General features: G+C 51.2%; 1 long non-coding RNA gene across 1 annotated transcript; it reads right to left on the bottom strand.

The window, feature by feature from the left end:
• Positions 1-1,604: 1,604 nt before the first annotated feature.
• LOC145719750 (uncharacterized) lies at positions 1,605-5,821 on the bottom strand. Its single transcript, XR_014142583.1, has 2 exons — positions 3,212-5,821; positions 1,605-3,026 (listed from the first exon to the last, which is right to left on the bottom strand). It is a non-coding gene; the product is annotated as an uncharacterized LOC145719750 (long non-coding RNA).
• Between the last annotated feature and the right edge of the window lie 8 nt (positions 5,822-5,829).

The raw sequence follows: 5,829 nt of genomic DNA, 5'->3' as shown, positions 1-5,829 counted from the left end.
GGTTACTTGTATGCGTCAACTGGCAGAGAGAATCCCTTTCTCCTCCACCATGTGTTCTCTCCAGGCCCACAGTGAATTGGGCGAGCCCCACCCACACTGGGGAGTGCCATCTGCCTGACTCCAGCTACTGAATCAAATGTTTATCTCACCCAGAAACACCCTCACAGACACGACCAGAATAATCTTTGAACCTATATCTGGGCTCCCCGTGGCCAGTCCAGGTCTTCTCCTGCCTTTGGACTCAGACTCAGACTGGAGCTTACACCATCGGCCCTCCTGGGTCTCCACTGCAGGATGTTTTAGGCTCCATAATCCTGTGAGCCAATTTCATATATATATATATATATATATATATATATATATATATATATATATATATATATATATATATCTTCCATGTGTATGCACCTCCCCTGCGTGTGTTCTTCCACTGGTTCTGTTTCTCTGGAGAACACAGACTTGCACAGCATAACACCATTTAGGTGAGTGAAAACACACCCAAAGAGGGCTGGTGTGTAATAAGGACACTTACAGCAAGAAAGAGAGACGCCAACCATAAAATGGGTGCCTGTGGGGAAGGGGACGGCAGTGGAGTAGGGAATGATACGGAGAATAAATGGGGAAAATAAGGAGGGATCAACAATGACAGTGAGCCACGGAGGAGGGCTGAATTACCTCCCCCTTCCACCCTGGACAGGAGAGGGGGGACCATTACACAGATAGATGATAGTTAAATAGGTAAAGAGAAGGATAGATGATTGATAGATGATACATAAACCTAAAGCTCCCTGGTCGCCTTCTCAGCCCTCAACGTCTTCCCTCAACAGGGAGGCTCGTGGACAGATTCGCAGCAGCTCTACTCCCGCACACAAGCAGGTTCCCACAAGGATCACGCCCTGCCACTGGGTGTCAGGTGCGCGTGGACCACAGGTGCACGGCAGCTCTGCTCAGCGTGGCCCTGCTCCCCACATTAGGCTTTGAGATAGAGCCCCTTGGTACCAAGGGCTCTACTCCATTCCTTATGCTGGATGTATCATACTCCACAGTAAGAACAGAGCAAATCTGACCCAACCATTCTTGTACTGATGGGTGTTCAAGCCCTTCCTGGGTCTCACTATTGTGAACACCACCTGTGGGCGTGTCTTCTACCCAGAAATAGGGCCTCTCAGTGCAGAGACAACATGTCACCAGTTATAGATAGACCAAAATTATCTTTATAATAAATGTTCTATAAAGAATTATTATTTTATAATATATGTAAAGCATTTATTAAAATGTTACTAAATACACAGGCACCTGGCTGGCTCAGTCAGTGAAGCATCTGCCTTCGGCTCAGGTCAAGATCCCAGGGTCCTGGGATCGAGCCCCGCGTCGGGCTCCCTGCTCAGCGGGGAGCTGGCTTCTCCCTCTGCCTCTGCCACTCCCCCTGCTTGTGCTCTCTCACTTGCTCTCTGTCATATAAATCTTTTGAAAAAGTTAGTAAATATAGGTTATGATTACAAACAGTACATTTATATATCATGTAGATATCTGTATGTATCATAGAGATAAATAAGGTGGGTTCAATATGTTTGTATATATATGAATAAATACAACTATATTTATTTACAACTACATAAATTCCAAAGAGTTAATGAAGAAAAACACACCAGATTTCAGTCAAGGCAGAGAAGCAACATAAGCAAACGTTCTCTGCTACTTTCCCATGTTTTGGAACTAAAAATAATTTTTCTTTTTTTTTTAAGATTTTATTTATTTATTTGACAGAGAGACACAGTGAGAGAGGGAACACAAGCAGGGGGAGTGGGAGAGAGAGAAGCATACTTCCCGCCGAGCAGGGAGCCCGATGCGGGGCTCGATCCCAGGACCCTGGGACCACGACCTGAGCCGAAGGCAGACGCTTAACAACTGAGCCACCCAGGCGCCCCTAAAAATAATTTTTCAACATAACTTCACGTCACTTAAATAAACAGCAAAGAGATTCCACTTTGCAGTGTCTTAACCCATGGATGTGGAATAAAATAATGACAGGTATTAAGGATGGCAGATTGTAAGTGGTTTTTTTTCCCTGAGGGGTAGGTGGGAGGAGTGTGGGTTGGGGGGCCAGCAGCTCTGGCCTCACACCCACCCTCAGTCAGCGAACTGGAGCTGTGTGACACAGACCCGTCCCCGGCCTCCACTATAGACAGGATTGATATGTCTGCCTGCAGGGCCTCTGGGAGCATGGAGGCAATGTGTTTGCAGCGCCTGGCCCTCTGGAAGCGGTCAGTAAGTGACGTCCGTCACACAGGGATGCTGGTGGGAAATGCTGCCCTACCGCTATGCCCCGGAACAGAGGCGGTCTGAGGCCAAAGCCCACTGGCATCTGGGACAGGCAGGGGGCCCAGGACCGCCATCGTGGGCTTGCAGGCAGGTGGGTCGTACACCTCCGAAACCCCAGCGCTCTGTGGGCCCAAGGCACCACCTTGCACTCCTGCAGACCAGGCCAAGGGACACTCACGACTGTCACGTGTCACGTGCGTCAGGGGCATGGCTCATGTGGGGGCCAACGTCCCTGTGTTCTGCACCCAGAGCCCACTGCCTGGGTTTCTCACTTGAGATGGTGGACATCCCGGTACCAGGACCTTGCCCGTGGGAGTGCTGGTCCTCTCATGCTGGAGGCACGGCCTGTAAGGCCTCCATCCAAGGAGGAACAGGAGAAGCACGTGAGGGAGGGACAAGGACAGGCGGGCAGGAGAGCGCAGCCGGGGTCTGCCTCTCTGCCTGGGCAGCAAACAGCCTGTCCCTGAGATCTCCTGTCTTCCCACTGCTGCTGGTCAGTATGGTTTCACAGCCAGGGAAACTGAGGCAGAAGGGGCACCAGCAGCCTGGCTAGAGTGGAAAGAGGAGGCCGGTGGTCTGCTCGTGGTCTTGAGAGCAGGGAAGCAGATGGAGGGCAGCAAACACCTGTTTTGCTATGTTGCCAGAGGGAAGAGTCCTTTCTTCTCCATGAACTCATACCTTCAGCTGTAAACAGAACCCGACTCCTGGGAGAGGAGTAAGTAAGACGGGGTCAGAAACCCAAGCCCAAGCTTTGTGCATCTAGATGATGGGGCCAACGTGAGATCAGAAGGCAGGGCTGGCGGAGAAGCCGGTGAAGGAAAATTACCAGGAGCAGTGCCTCGGGGGAAACAATTTCACTTCTCCTGGTGCTCGTTCCACTGCTGCCTACCTCTGGCTCCTCCTGGGGCTGCGGGCTGAGGGGTGGCATCCAAGAAGGGAATGCTGGTCTCTGCGACCTGTGCTTGCCCCCTGTGGCTGGCATCGGTGGCTCCCTGGCCCGGGTGTGGCTTCGCATGCACGACAGACATCGGGATTCCTAGAAGGAACCAGACAGACAGTGGTGGCCGTCCCTGCTCTGGCCCGCCATCCCAAATTCTGGAATTCAAAGATCCATATCGGGATGCGCTCACTCTCAACACGGGCTTCTATCTGTTTTATTCACCCTGCACCTCTGGTTCACAGAAGCCAGTGGTTGGTGGCAGCCTCATCTGGATCATGCTCCTCCTCAACACCCTTCCCCTGGCTCTCTGGCTCCGCCTCAGCTTCTTCTCAGGTCCTTCCTCATCCCTCTGACCCCTGGATGCTGAGGAGTTTGGGGCTCATCCTTGGATGTCCTATTTCTATCCCACGCTCATTCCTTTCAACATGTCATAAGCTGATGATGCCAAGATTCACGCCTCTAGATGGGAACCTCTGAATTCTGGATGCAGATGTTCTGTTACCTTTACTCCACCTCTCCTCAGTTCCTCTCTACCTTTCAAACAGATGTCCCTGACCGTGGCCACGCCCCTGACATGAGCCACCACCAGCCTTTGCTCAGATGACCACAGGGGCCCCCCAGCTGGTCTCCCTGCGCCCATCCTTAGCTGTCAACACTTCTCCATCCTGTGACCTCTCCATTCACAGTCGCCGTGGCTCTCAGGTCACTCAGGGGAAAAGCCCAAGTCCGTATCCTGGTCTTGAGCAACACCCCACCCCCCCACGTTCACAGCAGCCAAGAGGAGGAAGCGTGTCTACTGCAGATGATGGATAAACACGAGGTGGCCCATCCACATGGTGGGATGTCCCACAGCCTTACAAAAGTAAGGAGACTCTGATGCCCACTGCCACAGGGATGAGCCTGGAGGACACCGTGCTCCGTGAGATAAGCCAGACACAAGACGACAAACGGTGTGTTTGGTCCACTTCCGTAAGGGCCTGGAGTTGTCAGACTCACCGACGGTAGGCCGTGGGACCGGGGCTGGCCGAGCGGGAGCTTAATGGGGACAGTTTGTCTTGCGAGAATGCAAGAGCTCCGGACACGGCTGGCGGTGGGGGCCGAGCAACAGTGTGAATGTGCTCCACCCACCGACTACCCACTTAAACATGGTTGAGACGCTAAGTTGTGTACTCTGTGTGTTTTAGCACAATTCTGTGGGCCGTCTGGAAAGCAGCCTGCCCCAGGTTCTTCCTGTGGATGCAATTCTCCCGCTGATTGTGAAACCACCTGCCTGGGGACTCCAACCCCTTCGGAGGAGAAAGGGCAGCCCGAATACCGTGACCTGGGAGCCAGACGGGAGAGAGGGAGGCTGCCCTCTGACCGGGGCGGAGACCACCCCTGCGAGGAGTCCTCTCTCAGTTTTTATTATTCTTCCACTTCACAGGCAAGCTGTGTTGTAGGAAAAAAATGAAAAAAAAAAAAAAAAAACACAAAAACACCCCAGTATGGGGGGACCTAGTAACACTTTAAAACATCACTGCAGCAAGCCATAAAAAAGAACCACCTTTCATGCTTTAGAGCATCATCTGACATACGTCTCTCTTTTCTTAAACAAAACTGGAATTGTACTGTACGTCTTCTTTCGTGAGCACCCCTATCGCTGCCTGGATGAATTCTCCTCATTGCATTTCCTTATGGCTGGAGATGTCCCACCGTGAATGAACGCCACCTGAACACCCACCTTTGCTCTCTGGCCCAACTATTTCCTTCAATAAGTTACTGTAAGTGAGGTCCCTGGGTCAAAGGCAAGAGATATTTTGATGGCTTCTGTTCCCTAGAAGCGTCGTGAGCAGAGAAAATGACCTCCTCCTGCAGAGCACTGAGCCGGGCAGAGTCGCTCAGGCCGAGGGGCCTCCTCATGCTCTAGGCTCTCTCAGGGGAGGGATGTTTGCTACCAAGCAATTAGCAAAGTGTTTTTTTTTTTTACTAAACTTTAAAATTCCAATTCCAACTAGTACACATACAGTGTAACATTAGTCTCAGGTGTTCAACAGAGTGAGTCATCACTTCCATACAACACCCCGGGTTCATCACAATAAGTGCACTCCTAGTCCCCACCCCATTTCCCCCCTCCCCCACCCCTCCCCTCTGCTGACCATCAGTGTGTTTGTTCTCTATGGCTGAGAGTCTGGTTCTCCGGGAGCCTGGGTGGCTCAGTCAGTTAAGTGTCTGCCTTTGATAGGTCATGATTCCGGGGTCCTGGGATAGAGCTCCAAGTGGGGCTCCCCGCTGAGTGGGGAGTCTGCCTCACCCTCTCCCTCTGCCCCTCCTGCCACCTGTGCTCTCTCTCTCAAATAAATAGTCTGTTTCTTGGTTTGTCTCTTTTTTTCTTTGTTTTGTTTCTTAAATTCCACATAGGAGTGAAATCATATGGTATTTGTCTTTCTCTGACTGACTTATTTCGATTAGCATTATACCCTCTAGCTCCATCCATGTCATTGAAAATGGCAAGATCTCATTCTTTTTTATGGTTGAGTAATATTCCATTGTGTGTGTGTATACACACAGACACACACACACACACACAC

Source organism: Leptonychotes weddellii, unplaced genomic scaffold (assembly GCF_054177405.1).
Source record: "Leptonychotes weddellii isolate Sample4059 unplaced genomic scaffold, ASM5417740v2 HiC_scaffold_6929, whole genome shotgun sequence".
NCBI classification, from domain to species: Eukaryota; Metazoa; Chordata; class Mammalia; order Carnivora; family Phocidae; genus Leptonychotes; species Leptonychotes weddellii.
This window is presented reverse-complemented; position numbering and strand designations above follow the sequence as displayed.